This window comes from Dermacentor albipictus, chromosome 9 (genome assembly GCF_038994185.2).
Source record: "Dermacentor albipictus isolate Rhodes 1998 colony chromosome 9, USDA_Dalb.pri_finalv2, whole genome shotgun sequence".
Taxonomy (NCBI): Eukaryota; Metazoa; Arthropoda; class Arachnida; order Ixodida; family Ixodidae; genus Dermacentor; species Dermacentor albipictus.
In genome coordinates, this window is record NC_091829.1 from 121,662,562 (window position 1) to 121,680,706 (window position 18,145).

General features: G+C 41.9%; 1 protein-coding gene and 1 long non-coding RNA gene across 3 annotated transcripts in view; one reads left to right on the forward strand and one right to left on the reverse strand.

The window, feature by feature from the left end:
- LOC135912601 (arrestin domain-containing protein 3-like) overlaps positions 1–18,145 on the forward strand; it is a 216,617-nt gene that overhangs the window by 15,820 nt on the left and 182,652 nt on the right. The window lies entirely within an intron of this gene.
- LOC135912600 (uncharacterized) lies at positions 1,864–12,013 on the reverse strand. Of its 2 annotated transcripts, XR_011508473.1 has the most exons (5): positions 11,740–12,013; positions 10,482–10,535; positions 9,227–9,417; positions 7,797–7,888; positions 1,864–1,925 (listed from the first exon to the last, which is right to left on the reverse strand). It is a non-coding gene; the product is annotated as an uncharacterized lncRNA (long non-coding RNA). The 2 variants fall into 2 exon arrangements; XR_010567726.2 differs by lacking the exon at positions 1,864–1,925 and having other exon boundaries at positions 7,511–7,888; positions 11,740–11,996.

The window sequence follows — 18,145 nt, forward strand, 5'->3', positions numbered from 1 at the left end:
TTTTGGCCGAACTGCATATTTTCGCTATCCATCTTTCCATCTAGATAACCACTCGTTTTTTTTTCGAACCAGCATGGTTTCTGGTGAGATGTTTCATGTAAAACACGGCTTGTCGAGTCCACCACACACATTCACCTAAATCTTGATACCGACTTCAAAACAGACGTCATGTATCTCGATTTCGCAAAAGCATTTGATCGTGTATCCATCGTCGACTATTGATCAAGATTTCTTGCCACAGTCTTGACCCTGTAATATAATCATGGAACCATTGTCTTTTCTTTCTAATCATTACCACTACGCAGTCATTTACAATCGCAGCTCGGCTAGCAAGACAGTGAAGTCCGGCGTTCCTCAAGATCCGGTCCTTGGTCCCCTTTTGTTTTTAATTTTTATTAACGACCTTCCTAACGATATATTATCCTAAGTTCATTTATTTGCAGATGACTAGTTCCTGTACCGGTGCATAACATCGGAAACTGATCACTCATCGCTACAAAAGTACCTCAGCAAAATAAAAAAACTGGCGTTCACGTTGGCGTATGGTACTTAATACCTAAATATGCAATATAATGTCTATCTCTTGGCAGCGAAACAGCGGCATTTACCCGTATTAGCTCGATTCATCGGTTCTCTCATCTACAGATACTTACCGCTACATAACCGTCACAATATCCAAAAATATCAACCTGGTCTGACAGCATCTTACAAGGAGCGGCTGATTGTTCGAAATCGCTCGGTACACACTAAGAAAAAAAAAGAGTATCCCTTACTCTTTTCGAAGAGTCTGGACTCGTCACGTATACGACTCACTTTGTGGGAGACACCCGAACTCTCTTTTGGCAGAGAGTCCCGAGACTATCTGTGCTCAATACAAGGTGTTCGCCTGACTCTGCACACAATAGTCATGCATACTCTGTTGTAATAGTCGCCTATACCCTCTCAAAAGGGTTACAAGACTAGTGCTGAGGGAGTCCGTTAACAATTCTAAATGAGTCGAACGACTCAAGATAAAGTGTCTCGTGAACACTGCAAGAATGATTCAGGTAACTATTCTAGACGAGTCTGATGACTCCACCATCTGTGTCAAGTTACCCTTAGTGCGTGGTGCCGGCCTCTTGCAAATGCTAGCGGCAAATGCGGCCTCTTGCAAGTCGTTTCACTCTTGGATGGCAGTGTTGAGCCGCTTTTCAAAATGTGTCAACAACTCTTGCTGTAAGTACACACGACTACGGCTAGTTCTCAAGAAGACTACTATGAAAAAACAACATAGGATAACAAAGAATCCACAGTAAACTTGACAAAAAGCACATGGCAGGTTAGCAAGAAAAAGTTAATATTTCATCAATCTTTGTTACTGTCTTCTGGAAAATTCAAATGTATAAGTCAGCACAGAATCACTATGAAAGCAAGACAGTTCTCTTTACCATTAAACTGGAATCAATAGCCAACTAAGCAAAACAGTCTTAAATAAATATCCAATATGTAGCCTGCAGCTGCATATGCATGACACTGCAATGCCACTCAGAACCATAATGAGACCCCAAAATATTATGTAACTCATGTAGAAGGTTAATTCACCACCGCACAAGTCTCTTATAATATGTCAAAATATTCATAAGTTCAACCTATTTCCCTGTTCTAAAAGACTTAACTTACGACTTAACATTCTAAGCAAGTAAGCTACACATAACAAATAAGAGAGGCTGCACTTACGTACAAAGGAGACCCATATAATGAAGTGCAATAAAAACAATATTCCAACTTAGATTACATTATCTATGCATTATGCTATGCTTGCTGAAAACAACTGGTTGGCAATTGATAATCCAGTCTAATAGTAAGAACAGCTGTCTTACCTTATGGTACTCTTGTTGGCACTTTTTCCCACACAATTTGTGCATGTTAGCGTGATGAAAATTGATCTGAAAAACACCACATTAAAAAGTTGTGCATCAATTTTATTCTGTCATACAACATGCAACAGTGTATAAAAACCTCATAACTGACAAAATTACAAAAATAAATAAAGCAACACTTACACTGATCATTTATTTATGTTGAGAAGCATACTTTTGCAAGACTAAGTAAAATAGCTGACACAGACAGTTTCACAGGTAGAAATAACCGCTAATACAAAACTTTCCATAATCCAAACACGTTGACAAAATAAGTAGCACAGGCAGCTGTACTTTGTTACGGCAAAGATAGCGCATGAATGACGAGTACAAGAGGGGAATCAGAACACATAAACAAACTATACCATGCTGCATGCACGCAGCTGTAAGAATACACATAGTGCACAAAGATCCAAAAGAAACAAAGAGGAAGATGTGAGGAAGGCTTCTTGTACTCATCACAAGTCATCCTGTAAGAGCACATTATGCACTGGCTGTAATCTATCCTCAGGACATACATGAATAAGTTACTTTAGGTGCCACATTTATAAATCACTCATACAATGTTCTTGTGATTTTCCTTATTCCAATCTTTAGCTTAGCAAGCTGGACTTAGTTACGTAAAGCCTCCCTACGGCTTGGCACATATACACAAAGAAGTGTTTCTATAAACACTGGAGGTCACGGACGGATGACAGACACATGCCTCTTTTAATTCTTTTGTCTTTGTCATTATGATAACCTACCACAGTAGTCTTTTGTAGAGTGAAACACATCCAAATAACACACTGTGGGCAACCAAGTGTGAATACCTGTTCTCGATTTCTACCTTTCTCTGGTGTCCCGCTAAGGTAACAATGGCGCAAAGGATTGTCTTCCCAATGTATGCATTCCCATACAACAGGAGCAGATGATAAACCACATTAATGGTGCGTGAAATAAAGCATCTGTGCTTGACTTCCCACTGCCGCTCCCATCTGGAGTGATCTTTTTTTTTGCTTTGTATACACTAGTACAGGTGCTACGTAGTCCCCTTGGAACCCAAAGCAATTCTCACACCACAGCAGGATGTCAATTTTTTTTAAATTCTAAGCAGAACTCTCGTTATGGGGGACAATTGCGAACTTGTATTTTTGCTTTGTATCTTGATTATGTTGTTGACCTTTAAATTTAGCCACTTTACTACTTTTCTGCAGACAGGCCATTGCACCAATGCTAGGTTTTGAAAACACCAGAGCAGGGTAGAAAGCAAGAAGAGATATTTATAATTTGGGTGCCCTCTCTGCATTACATGGATATGTTTCAATGAACGATAAGACTACTTGGTAGATAAACATATAAAAGATAAGAGAATTAAGCACAAAGCCTACCAAATTAGTAACTGGGAATTTCATATGCAAATTAAATTTCCTGGTTCCCAGTGATGAAACAGTTTTGAGAATATGTGCGAAGGCAACCAAGTGACTCATTCTCACAAAGAAAACAAAATAAAAACAAGCAAGATTACAAGAACTTCGAACTTGCAACCTAAAGTAAGATACCTGACATGACTGATTTATGTATTTACTGAGCATAAATTACAGCTAGCGCATAATCTGCTTGAACAAGATGACAAAAAATGAGTTACTGTTGCTTTCTCTCTGGGGCATTTGGCTCTTCTGAACACATGCACATTGTATGGCACAGCTGCGTGGATGTAGCTGGGCATAGTTATGAGTCAGCATCACTTTGTTATTATGGTCCTTCACTATTATCGTTATAATTTATATTTGGCAAGCAGCCTAACTATCGGGTTGATCAGCTGTATATTAAACAAAACATACTGACAGATTTCCGTTTCTAGCTAACATAAGGAGGCAGGTACATCCTTTCAGATTTCAAGAAACAGCTGTGCAACAGAAAGTCTACGATGACCAGTACCTTTATTATTAAGTGCCATGTACTAGATCTTTCTGCAATGAATACTTCTATTACCAAAAATTGTAGTCTGAAAAACTAATTGGAAAATATTTACAAAAGTGACAGATACTAGAACTGAATTACAATTGCAAATGTTTTCGTAAACAAGATCACAATAATTGAAGTTTTATTAATTTCAGCAAAATGGCTGACCTCCTATTATTGAGGCTAGTCAGTGCTGAAGGTATTGTTAGTTTGTAGGAGTCCTCAGACTGACAGCTCTGAAATATTTATCGCCATACTTGGTGGAACATGCTTTGCTGTTGCAGATATTACTTAGCCACAAAACATTTTGTAAGCTTTATGGGACAATTCTGTGTGGAAGATAAACCTTTCTGATCATGTCTTTTTGGGTTGTGTATATCGGAACTGGTGCTAGTCCGAGTTCTTACAAACTAGACGTTATTGAGTACGGTAATTATAATGCCTGCCAGTGCTATAAATTTCTGTTAGCGAAAATTGTCGCATTGTCATGAAGCAGTTATGTTCAATTTTTAGTGGCAGTCACTGCTGAAACACTCAGTACAAAGCACAAAACAAAGATATGGAGTCAAAATGTAAATGTCGAACAAAGTTATAGTCAATTCTTCATTTCACAGAACTGTCTTTTTTTCTGTTAGTTTGCCAATACCAATTGCACATACACAAACATTTGAGCATTGCACTTCTGGTAAATGCAGGAAATTTCAGTGTTTAACAGAAGCCCTTGGGAAGACAGCCCAGAGTCGCTTCAACAAAAAGACTTGCGTTCAATTTGCGCTTCTAGGTTGTAGGTCACTATAGCAAGGGGCATGTTTTGCTGATTGAATATTACTCGAAACAGTCTTATTATTCGTGCTAGAGGCTTGAAAAGAGAGCAAATTGTAGAGTTCTTCATGCAGATGTCATATATGTCAGTATTTCTTTAGCTGCTTCTTGAGTTATGTCCTACACAATGGGAAAATACACTGATCTTTGCGGGCACTTTCTTGTGTAAATTTTCACAAAAAGCAGTGTGCTGTAGCTACCTCAGCTCTTTGTAGACTGCAAAGTGCCGATATCTATTCAAAGAGCATGTAAAGTTACTAGAAGTATGCTAATCTTGCATACTTCTCATGCTATTGTGAAAAAAAAACTATTGAATATACTTCAAAAACATTTTCTCACAATAGCATGAGAATAACCTTATGCACTTATAGTTGTCCTATACTTCGAAATTTGGCATACGTACTCTTCAAGATATGCAGAATGCTGATATCTAATTGAAATTGTAATCTGTAAAATTATTTAATGTGGCCTAATATATTTTTGCATAGTTCCAGTAATTGTACAAGCCATTTGGATAGGTATCACCACTTTGCAGTATACGAGTAGCTAAATAAGATACAGCATGAAGCTATTTCTGAAAATTTTATACACAGGAAAGTGCCCACAAAAATATTTTGCCACTGTGTAGGACATAACTGAAAAACAGCAGCTACACAAAAATAAATGACAATTCAAATCTAATAAAACACTTTATGAATGACAGTATATTCAAATCTCTAGTACAAATATATAAAAGAGTTGTTTCGAAGAGTTAATAAGGGGGTGTCAGTGTATTCTACCAAAGTGTTAGAAAATGCCTTCAGGCATACCATGGGGAGCTTTATAAATAGCACACGCACGCATCTGCCTAAAAAGCCCCATGCCCTGCTTGAATTCATTAGTCATTTTTGCATTCTGTTGTATGTCACCATTTGCATCCCTTAACACAGAGTGAACGAAACCAAAAACAGCCTATTACCGTATTTACTCGCATAATGATTGCACTCGCGTAATGATCGCACTCCTAAATTTTGTCGTGAAAATTCGATTTTTTAAATTTCCCATGTAACGATTTCACCCCGAACTTGCCGCAGCGATGTGTCATGTGCCAAATCTAGCTAATAATGATCGCGCTTACCATCTGTCGACTGCTATGCGAACGACTCTTCAAGACAAACCAAGCAGACTGCATGCAAAAAACTTTCTTAAGCAGATGCCCCATTTCATTCCTTTCATCACTTTCTGCACTTCTACGACAAAAAATGGTTGTGGTCAACAAAAACAACAAAAAAGGCGTCTTTCGATTCTTCTCATCTGCACTTGTGGGCACGCAACAAATCGCGAGCGGCAATGATAGCAGCCACGTTTACACTGATACGTTAGAAGTGTACCCTATTCATTCGCCGACGTTTGTAGCGCAGCTAAGATATTCGCCCACCCTTAGCGGAAATGTGCCACATTAGGATAGTGGTGAAGACAAATGCCGCAGTTTCCGCAGCATGCCCACCATGTGTTCCTATGTCACTGGCAGAGCTAAGCGCGCCTATCTCTGTCCCCTCACAGTGGGCATGGCTATGTTATTGCCGCAAACTCGCCGATTTTATTCATTACTAATATGGAAGAAACTGTTTGAATGCACTGTAATGTACTCACGAGAAGAAAAACGCAATCAACGCGTTCGGCTTGCTCTGCCGGCCACCATTTTTTTTCGTGTCCTGCACTACATACAGCAGCAGCCGCCTATTTGTTGACCTGTTGTCATCCCGTAGTAAATGCCAGATAATATATTTTTTCTTTTTGCGGGAAATTTAAACAGCGTAATGATCGCACCCCTGAATTTGAGTCAATTTTTTTTACAAAAAAGTGCGATCATTATGCGAGTAAATAGGGTAACACACTGAATTTTTAGCCTGTAAAGGGGTTGTACACAAATGGGGGCAGCCAACTCTAGTGTGACAATAAACAAATATTTGTTTTCACAATATTGAAACTAGTCATAAAATATATCCTCACAAATTTGGAAATGAATAACCAAAGAACCTTGCTGATTGTCTTATTGGTGTCCTAAACAAGATCTTTTCATGTTTATAATTCCTAGTTTAATTCACTTTCTCTAGTAAATGGGCTCTGACCTAGACTACTCAGTGTAGGAGACTAACCCAGACCTGGAAGCCAATATTTAAATCTGAAATAAAGACATTCATCCCACGAACACGTCACTGCTATGTCATCAGAAGCGTGCATCCATGGACATATAGTCTGTAAAATAATTTTTACATGATCTGTACTGTTACTCTTGTACTAATAAATTAGGAAATGCACTTGCTATTTAAAGCACTGCTGTAAACCTTTGTGTTTGAGAAATGCAATACTCAAAAGTGTAACACAACCAATGTGTGCATGAAACCTACGATGCCTTTGACATTCGTCAGTGTGGCAAATAGGCACTGAGAAATGCCAAGGGCATCATAGCTTTCTTGTTTGAAACCTTGTATGCGAGTACATTACTGGTATCTTTGCAGTGAAAGGAAGTCGCATTATTATCAGACCTATGAGGGGAACTCATGTTTCTCTAGTTTAATATTTTCTTTTTGTGCTCCTATATTCTTGACTTTTCCAAGAATAATGGGTGTTTGAAATAAGTACTCTATATTGCTCTTAAATTTTTCCTGCACAAGAGCCCACGTTAGGTTACATTTCTTGAACCCTTTGCAGTGCTGTAGATTATCAAAAGAAAGAAAAAAAATGCTGTAAGTTTGCATTTTAGCCTTCTGTATAACAAGTATGAACCTATCGATTACACACACAAGTACGAAACAACTACGAAAAACTGGGCATAAAGACATACATTATAATACCAGGAATCGATGGTGAGAATTTTAATAGAAAGGAACCATTAAAAACTCGGCACTAAAGACACATATTAATTATAATAACACAAGTATTTGCTAAGAATTTGAAGAGACAAATAGAATGTCTCTTCAAATCACTCCACCCAACATTCATCCATGGTTCGATGAGTGACCACAGTTGGTGATGCTGTTTGGATAAGTTGCGGCTGAGGTGCAGCTGTGAAATAGGTGGAACATGTAGAGGGGCCACCAAAGGTTGCATGCTGGTTGCACAGCAGGTTGCCTTGATCTCCAGACTCACTCGACACTCATGCGTTGAGCCTGGTTATACGCCATTTGCAAAAAGGCCTTGCCCGAGTGTGTGGTACGGCTTTGGTAAAATTTCGAGGCAACCTGAAAAACATAGATCGATATCTATAAGCACCACAATATTCTTCACCATAGGGCAAACCTGAAGTTTACCATCAGCACATAGCAGATAATGAAAACAGACACAAGCCACCAGACTTCAGGTATAAAAATGTGCAAAAGTGTAAATGAGTGTGAAGGGCTGCTTATAGGATGGAATGTTTCATTTTGTCTTTTGTAGATCAATAATAGTATCTTAACATAAAGTCAAGTTTACTTTGCCCTCCCTAAAAAAACTTAAAATTATGGGGTTTTACTTGCTAAAACCACTTTCTGATCATGAGGCACGCCGTAGTGGAGGACTCCGGAAAGTTCGACCGCCTGGGGTTCTTTAATGTGCACCTAAATCTAAGTACACGGGTGTTTTCGCATTTCAACCCTATCGGAATGTGGCCGCCATGGCCGGGGTTCGATCACACGACCTCGTGCTCAGCAGCCCAACACAGCCACTGAGCAACCACGGAGGGCATGGCCCTCCCTATTTGTGTAAGTAGGCTATTCCATGCGAGCTGTACCAACCTGGCACACGACCACTTGAAATTTTTTTTGAATAACTGGAGGCCCTTCAATATAGCGCAAATGTTAATTTCAAGAAATACTTAACTTAAAAAGTTTTTTTACTGGCGCAAGCACTAAGTGAGATTTTGTGTAATGCCCCAATCTATGCATCATAAAAGGCATAGCAGAAAAATTGGTTCCTTCATTAAGGGGGCCAAATTTTTCAGGGCAATAAAGAGAGGCCTTACACCAAAAATTGAACTGCTTATTAGCCACTGCTCAGTTTATTATGGGTCATTAAAAATGGACAAAATGGCCTATTAACTTTATTTTCATGAATCTGGCTTACAGCAAAAGCTGCAAATTTATGTAATCCACATAATTAGGAGTTGTGCTGCATGCAAAAACTGGTTTCAGGAACATAAATTATGCAGCAGTGCACAGAGATGAGGATGAACTAGCAAAAAAAAGTCAGTTTTGGTGTGTTTATCGGCATACTTACTATTGAGGCAATCCTAGTAAATTTATGCCCACTGCCATGTATGAATGTACACTGTATTGTTTTTAGATTGCTAAAGCTTTATCAGACAGTTTTTTGTTAAGCAAGAAAAAAAATTGTACAAGTGGTCTCCTACTGGTTTCAAAATTTGCAGCGCATTTCGTGTAATCCACATAGCCTTTTGGCGGCTAAGGCAAACTGCGTGGACTTGAGCATCCCTGCACAGATAGCAGGGAGTCTAAACTGCTTTGAAGTTAACTCTTTCATTGCTGAGTGGCTACAAGCCACTTCACTCAAAAAGTTGCCACTTAATCACATGTATTTACCTTAATCTTTCTGTCGGCTTCCAGCCTGCTTGGCATCATCACGAAGGCTGCCAACTCCCTAGTGGACGTAGTCAGGACACGGTGGTGGCAGGACGCAGTGGCAGGAGCCGCCAAAGGCTTCGAACTCTCTAGTGGACGTAGTCAGGATACAGTGGTGGTAGGATGCAAGGGCGGGAGCCACCAGAGTGTACCTGCAGCAAATTTGCACAAATGCTCTTAGTCCTAACATGTCACAATTTACAAGAAAAATTCAGCTGTCTGTGTAACATGGATACCAATACAAATAAATGTAAACAGTTAGGTCCTACAACACAACTAGAACATCGACAAAGAAGAAATGGTACTTATGCTTATGAAAATCCAAGCAATGAAAAAAAAAAAGAATGTGCATCCGATTTGTGCATGGAAGCTCAGTGGAAACCCGAGCTCATACCATCAAATGATCTGCTAGTCAACTGCAAGCCTCTTAAAATGTCATTGTATATTTTTTACACGCACTATGTTAAGCTGCATTAAAACAAATTCAGCATCTCTAAATATAAGTAATCACGAAGCAATTCAATTAATGAATTCCAGTGGTCGATAATGCAACAAAGTGCATGCTCTGATGAAGCTGGCCAAACTGGGTAGTGACAAATAACAATGTGGTTCTCTACATCTTGTTTTTCTGGCTTTTGCTGTAGCATTTACATACACAAGAAATTTCACATTCCTGACATTTAACCCTGCTAATTTTTATTCCATAATGCATAATACTTCAGCAAGAGCAATAATGCTGTCTTTTAATCATAAATAGTGATAGAACAAGAAATTTTACTGGAGCTAATGTTTTGACAAGAAAACTTATCTCCTTCTCTTTGTCGAAACATTGGCTCCAGCGATGCTCCTTGTTCTACGCCTCTTCATCATTTCAAGTCTCTGTCTTCCTGTGCACCTCTGTACTTTCAATGTTGTATCAATGAAATTGTAATAACGGAGAATTAGTAAATGTAGCTGATGAAGAACTTGGGCTTGTTGGTAGAAAATGACAGAGTAACTGCGCAACATAGAGATACGGACAAAGGAGGCTTATGTGTGCCGTCTCCTCCAGCCATGTTTCTCCTTTGGACGATTACTCTATCTCGATGTAAAAGTATTACCCTTTGCACAATAATGCTGAAATGAATAAAGGCCAGGAAAGTGGACACAACAATTACAACAAATAGCATCATATGCTAATGAGATATGCGAAAGTGCCTGCTACGATCTGTCTCACCCATAACGTGCTGGATAAGATGGCGTCTTCTGGATGTTGGCATTTCTTGAATACCTAAAATAAAGTACATTTCAAAATTAAAAAAATACACAGAACAGCAGTAGCAGAGGAGATAACGCATTGTTTAGTAAAAGAAAGTAAACTAATCTCTGATGCAGTGCAGACGAAATTTCCTTTATTAAATTAGTAGAATAATACACCACACTTCATTCAATGCTGTGAGCGTTTCTTGGTACAAGAAAGAAAGGTATTTCTGCATGAAAACAGTAAAATAATCATAGCCTTCTACTTTTACAAAATACGCGACAGTGACTAAGCCAACTACAGCAGTATATACTTAAAATTGTTATATGCACATTACAATAGCCAAGACAGGATAAACTTGGGTTTATATGCAGATCACCAGGAGGTACCACTTTGCAATCAATTCATTTCTGCTTGCCAAATATCTGCACTAACATAAGACTACAAATAAAAAGACCCTCTTTTTCATAAAACACCGGACTCAAAATAAAAAATCCAGTAGGAATACCACAACTTCTGTGCATAACACAGCCAGGTTTTGTACGCCTAGTAGGATTTACTATATAAAGGTTGCAGCAAATTCATGCTTTTAAATATTTACCACCATGAAAATAAAGATTACATAAAAAATAATAACATTATACATCGGCTTAGATTGTCAGCTAACGTGTTTTGTGTTTTCTACTTACAGCCAAATGCACATAAATTTTTTTCTGTTTCAGCGCTTTTAAAGCGCTGTGTCTGTTCGCTTGTGCATGCAGCCGCTTTACCGCTCTTAAGATATCTGTGCTGCCACATCGCCTGACACTGCCATACAGCGTTGTAGCGCTTTTATTATTCGCGGTAATATACCTAAAGCGCTAGTAAATCTTCAGAATACACAAGCTGTCTTTTCGACTACCTGTCTTCGCCAGCGAAATTCACATTGGTGCTAGTATTGTATCTACACTTCAAGTTACGCAGTACTTGATATTATACGGATTTTTCGATGCGACAGGCCACTCGTCACCGGAGTCGTTAAGAACGGTGTTTCTCCTGGCAGTACAGCTTTGCAATAATTTCAGATGCTCTCCTGAGGCTTCCGTCTGCCAGTAGTATTTTCGCATACATACGCGCACGCATGCCCAAGAAACGTCTGTGAACTGCCAAGAGGAACGTGGCGCAAAATGTAGCCATACCGGAAGGGCCGAGTCCGCGCCGTTTGTAAACTCGGAACAAAAGCTGATATGCTTACCTGAGACGTTAAGAGAAATATGGCACAGGTCACAGGTCCCCGCTGGTAGTGGTTCGTATGCATCTGGTCGTCTCTGTCCGTTGCGATCTCCCATATCACAATGAAAGATGCAGTGCAAACCGAAAGACGAAATCGGCGATACGCTGCTGCTGGCGGCGGTCCCCTCGTCGCAATCACACAGCACGGACAGAAGCTCCCACCGTAACTTGCCGCAACGCTTCGTTGCAGTCGCCCCTAACGCAGCGATTTCAGAACCACTCAACGACAACGCAGTCGCGCGTGATACAGCGCAACTTTAAAATGGCGTCATGCTATTGACGGCTTCGGCTTTGGATCATTTTGTATCTGCACAACTGAGCAAAACAGTTGCGCTAGTTTCGGTTTTGTTTCCTCGCGTTGAAATAAAAACTGTTTTGCTCACTGATAATTTTACGTCACTTAAGTAATGTTCACGAATGAAACAGCCATGAATTTAACACGCGTGTTGAAATGCCCGCTACGTTCACTTGGCAGAAGCAAAATTTGCCCGTCCGAGCGTGGTTACGTTTGAAATATCTCTCGGGGGGCTGTCGGAGCATGCTCGAAGTGTGAAGACGCGGCGTAATTGTCCTTAATTTACTTAGCTATAACGGTGCGGCTGCCCTTTATTTCTGTCGAGTGCAGTTTGCTCTGATGTGAGGTAGACCTACAAAGCCGCCCATGTTACTGAATGATCTAGTGCACCTGAAGCTGCCAGAACTCAGCTATTTCCTCCACAAGTTCTTGCGACTGTGTGCCGTTGTCACCAAATGCGAGCGTAGTCATTTGGCGGAGATTTAGCAACACATTTTCTAGAACTATCGTTCACCGCTCTCTCACGGCATGGAGAAGCAGCGTGGTTGGTCCTTAGTGAAAATTTCTATTTATTGCGAATTTTGCGATAGCAATTATATGGACACAACCGTCGAAATATATCTGTCGGTGTTACCGTGAGCTTTCGTATAAAGTCAAGTGCGATAAGATCCTATCCCGCTCCGTTGGCTGTGCGCGTTAAAGGAAGTTTTTGAGGCTGAGCCGGGCTCGATGGGCGCCCCAAGTATCTATAGGAGGTCACGTGATAAAACGCGCGCAAGCCGGGAGAGGGATGCGCTAGTTTAGCGCGCTTCTCCTCCTCTAGCCGTTGCTCTAGCCCGGTCTTGCGCCACCCTCGCTCTGTTTTGGTGATAATTTCCGATGGACGCAAAGCTGGGGGGAGGGGGGGGCGCTCAGATAACGCAATTTTGCGGAGACGCTTTGACGGAAGAGGCAGCAGAAGCGTTCGGTCCGCTCTGTTCGCGCCCTTCGTCACGCCAACGCTGTGACAGCGAGTGTTCGCCGTCATTGAGTGAGATCTGTTGTTTGCACGTACGCGCGTGAGCCAGTGCTTCCTAATTTAAGGAGCAAGAGAATGTTTACTGCAGTTTATTCAGCCGATGAAACAACGAACCTTGGTTCGAGCAATAGTTCGTGCAGTGGTTCATGCAGCATTGGGGCGAAACTGCTGTATTTTTGTTTTTATATTTCTAGGGGGTTCCAAAGCAGTGTTGCGTACGCTAATATTTGTTTCTGGCCGCGGAACGCAACGCACTGCGGTAGCCCAGTGGCTTTGGTGTTGCGCTGCTGAGCTCGAGGTGACGGGTCCAACCACAACCGCGGCAGTCACATCCCAACGGGGGCAGAATGCGAAAACGCGCGTAACCGTGCATTCCGTACACGTTAAATAACCCGAGCTGCTAGAAATAAATCTGCAGCTTTCCATTACCGTGCGCCTCATAACAAGATATTGATTTTGGAACTTAAATCTTCAAAATTTAGTTTAAGTCGCGGAATTACATTTACAATCGACACTGTTGACTGCACCTACTGAACTTATCTCTTTGCTGTGCTCTCTTTAGTAGCCAATACTTTTTTTTAGATTTACTTATGGTCAGAATCCAGTGTGACAAATCCAAGTTTTCCTTATCATGGGAATCCAGCTATCGCTTAAGCGTGTGAGGTATCAACAAACATGGTCAAGGAAAATCAATATATAGAGTTCGAAGTAATTGCAGAACATGACAAGGATGAAAGAATGATACACGGCATTACAACCAGGACAGGAACCCGAGGGTCTGCCTAAAACAGAAGAATTTATCTGGTATTTCTTCTCCTGCATTAAAATCTTTCTCTCGCCAGACTCATCTCGAATATCAGAGGAATGGCGATCTTCCATGACTCTTAGCGTGCTATTGAGAGTCAAACGACCCATGCGGGAATGTTGACTCTTCTTTCTGACTCTACTCGCGCAAAAGTGGGTCTTAGGAAGAAAAAAGAGAGTCAAGTTGCCGTGACTCACTTTTTACTCTCTTTTTTCTTAGAGTGTATAATCAAAACTTCCCTATCTATGCATCCGGAAAACTTGCCTACGAAACATTCATCCTCATTGAACTTGAATATAAGTCACCTATTTGGAGCCCTCATCAGACTTACTTGATTAACACATCAGAATCTGTACGGAATCGGGCTGCACGATTTGTAACTTCCAAATACTATTGGCAAAGAGGGTGCTAACTGCGTCAATCACTTTTAGCGGAAGAGAAATTGCCTATCTGGAAAATGTTTGCTTGCGCGTGCGATGATTTCTACTCGTTTTGTCGGGATAAGTATTATGCTCTTGCGAAATGCTCTTGCGCACGTCCTGTCGTCTTTTTTGCCCGTGTAACTCCAGCGCTGTGGCCTCAACAACTTATTTCCCAATAAAAACTTAATTTCCTCATACATTGTTTTGCTGTTGGGCTCTTTTCTGTCAGTACTATGTGATAATATATATGAAAATAAGGAACGCGCTAAGTTTCAGGTTTTCGAGTGGGAACAGCTGTTTAGTTTAGACTTAATCATGCCATGTATAATGGCTTATGCAAGCAAGCTCCAAAATCCTTGTTACGGAAAGTCGGGTTTTTGAAATTAAGATAAATTTTGGTTGAAGTTTTCTTTCTCTTTAATTCAGTTGTCCATCGAATGTTTGGCTTTGATTCTATACGTCGAGATTTTGGGCAAGAGACCGGGCAGCTTGCTAAGCGTTACTAGGATCTTCAGAGGAATAGTTGTATTTAGGTGCCACCTCCATTTCAATCGAATGTGCAAGGAGAACGGTGTCATCCGCCACAACCTGCGTCTGAAACGTCCGCTTTTATCATCGGAAGGCCTCCAGATCATCTCCGAAACTGAGCAGCGCTTGCTTAATGCACACATGCATGATTGCAACGCGACCATCAGGAAGAAAGAACTGGACCTTCACCCGGCCAGAGCAGGAACATCGTATTCCCGCAGCCATGCCATCCTTGGAGGACTTTGGAAAGAAAGCAGCCTCTACAGAAGCCAGCAAGCACAAGGCATTTCAAGAAACTCAGCAGCCCGGGTCGCCACCAAAATTCACCGGTAAATCCCCCAATCATCTTCGTGACGAACCTATCATCCCGGCGTGTTTCAGCGCCGGAAGGCCAAGAGTTCAACGTTTCAATCAGCCCCCCTCTGCCCAATATTATCGCAGCGTTTCAGGACGGTATATAAGATCTGGAAATTGGTGTCCACGAAGAGACTCGGCTAAAAGCAATAAGAATTCTTTACAAGATACCGACCCGCCAAAACAAAAACTTTTTAGACGACGAGGTGAAGGCTCTCCAAGACTTGAAGAAGGACAAAAGTATCGTTGTCCGCCCGGCCGACACAGGCAACAGCACTTTCCTCATGGGTCGGGCTGACTACGAGAAGAAAGCAGAGTGTTTAAAAAAGTCTCTCTGAAATGTTTCATGCAGAATTGAAAACCTCGAGGTTGGTATGTAGGAATGGTTCCGCCCCAAACATCCACGGCCTCCCAAAGATTCATGAAATATGAATTGCTCTTCGGCCTATCGTAGATTTCTCGTGTTCCCCCCAACGAACCTTGTCAACCTTTCTTCATAAGATAATCGCTCCACTCAGCGGAAAAACCGAAACCTGCATTCGCCACGTAAGACAGCTCGTGGGAATGACGTCCAGTGTCAGTATTGATGAAAACGACTGCATGGTGTCCTTTGATGTCGTTTCGCTGTTCACTAGTGTGCCTGTGCCCCTCGCGCTTTCTGTCACACGTTGTGCGCTCAAACATGACCACACACCTAAACACCGCAGTGCCCTTTCTATTATTCTCAGCTGACGCTGAAAGACACGCAACTAATTCCCTGTAGTTGCCACAGAATAGATCCTACCCACCACCGAGAATGGGCGAAGTAGCCGGGGCTCCGCACCCAAAACTAAACGGGCCGCAGGCACCAACGCTACGCTTGTTACAGACGCGTACCTGTCCCCACCCCGCCACGTTGCACATCGTCCACCCGGACGTCTGCCCCGACGACGCGGGCCCCTCGTGCGGCGACACTCGCACACGTGCAGCGTAGAAACGCTCCACCCGACTCGGACAAGTGGGGAGAAGACCCTACGAAGCCTGCTACTGCAGCAGGCCCGCGCTGTGGGTCTCTGCGGGGGAGACGCGCTTCCGGCAGGACCTTTACTATCCCATCCGAGACTGAAACTGAAATATGACTCACGATATCGGAGCGTAGTGTGGGGAATGAATGCGTCCCGTACTTCTGGGTCCTGTAGGAACACGTCGAAAGAATATACTGCAGCAACATTGGCCGACAAAATAAAGAACCAAGTGTTGAGGTTGTTCAGCAATGATGGGCTCCAGTTTACGTTCGAACCACTGCGCTATAGGATTGCCTTCGATTTATGGACCGGGACATCAATTTTGACAGCCTGCATACATGCTGGACCTACAAGACAAGAGCTGCCAAAATAATTTTACCGTATGACTCGGGGCACTCAAAAATTGTGAACCGTTGCCACCGCATACCGGTGGAGGCTACAACGAAGTCGCACGAGCACACGGTGGGAGTCAGCGTTGGGGTGCATATCGAGCGCCTGAGAAGGAGCAACTGCCCGCACTATTTCACAGCTTGCATCATGCACACGGTATCACACCGATAGAAAGAGGTAGCCGCAAGGTATGCCGTACGCGTGGTCCTTACAGCACCACAAAATCTAAAATGAATGCGCTCAAAAGCAAATGGAATGACCAGCGATAGGAATACCCCCAATGTAAGCACTCAAACCACCCCACAATATTTGTAGTCTACAAGGTACCTTTGCATGTGGGCCTGATTACGCGGGCCAGAAAGGCAGGTGTGCAGATGATCGACTGCGCGAACATTGATAAAACTGCAGTCTGATACCATCACCTTGGCCCCTTGCCACGCACATGCGCTTCATGCAAGTGCACGCCTCCCTTTCAGAGGACGGTGATTCCAGTCAACTGAAGAAAAAAAAACAAGAAAAATATAATTCGTTGAAGCCTACAACATCATGTTGGCCGCACATAGTTCACGTGCAAAAAGCAAAAAGAGATCAGCTTAATCACTCACAATAGAGGGCGAAGGTAGACTGGAAAGAGCATCTCTGCGCATGCGAGTGGCTATATGTTTGCCTCATTTTCTAAAAAATAACACAGTTAATAGTTTGTGCTCGGGTGTCATGTTCTGTTCCTCACTCGAGTCCTGTCTCTTCGTCGCTTTGAGCAAAAGAATTAATTGTGAATTGGGAAATTGAGCCACAAATACAGGTAAAAAATGCGGAATCGTAATTGGTTAAACCCTGTAGAGCAAATCGGAGTACCATATTTTTCTTCGCACTGTAAGGCATCTGTCCCATCGAAATCGTTTATTGGTAAATTCAGTAAATAATCTAGCAATGTACTATTTTATATATTCTTAATGAAACGTTTGTTCGAATAGTTGTCATAAATGGTCTCTAGGCGCTCATGCACATAGCGAATAGTTGGTGCCTTCCAAATGCATACATTAAGAGAATAAACAAAATGTGTACAGACACCGCAAGGTGTATGAAACCTAGGCCATTGTACTACAAATTGAGCGCAGGTTGAACTATAAATTAAATTTTCACACTGCTTGTAGGAGCACCATGGATATTCAAGAATGTTTGTACTGTCAGTAAACGAAATATGAATGTTAATGAGGGTAATCTGACTTGTTGCTGTAGCTCACTACTGGCAACTCATTTCGGCAATCCGCGGGGCAATCACCGACGTCTCCTGTTCCAGGACTAATTTATAAGCTAGCGGATCAGAAAATAATACACATCAAAATTCTGAAATGGGCCGCACATACACTTTGAGATCCAACGTAATTTCTTTCTTCATCGTAAACTAGGCGGTGTATGCGCACCTGTTTTACAAGTGTAGCTATACGACGCGTACAGCGCTCCAAGCACCAAAGCGCTGGCTTGCCCGCTAGGTTATTCCTCCCTTTCAGTTGGGGGGAGGAGGGGTGAGGGGGTGCATGCGTCCGTGGTC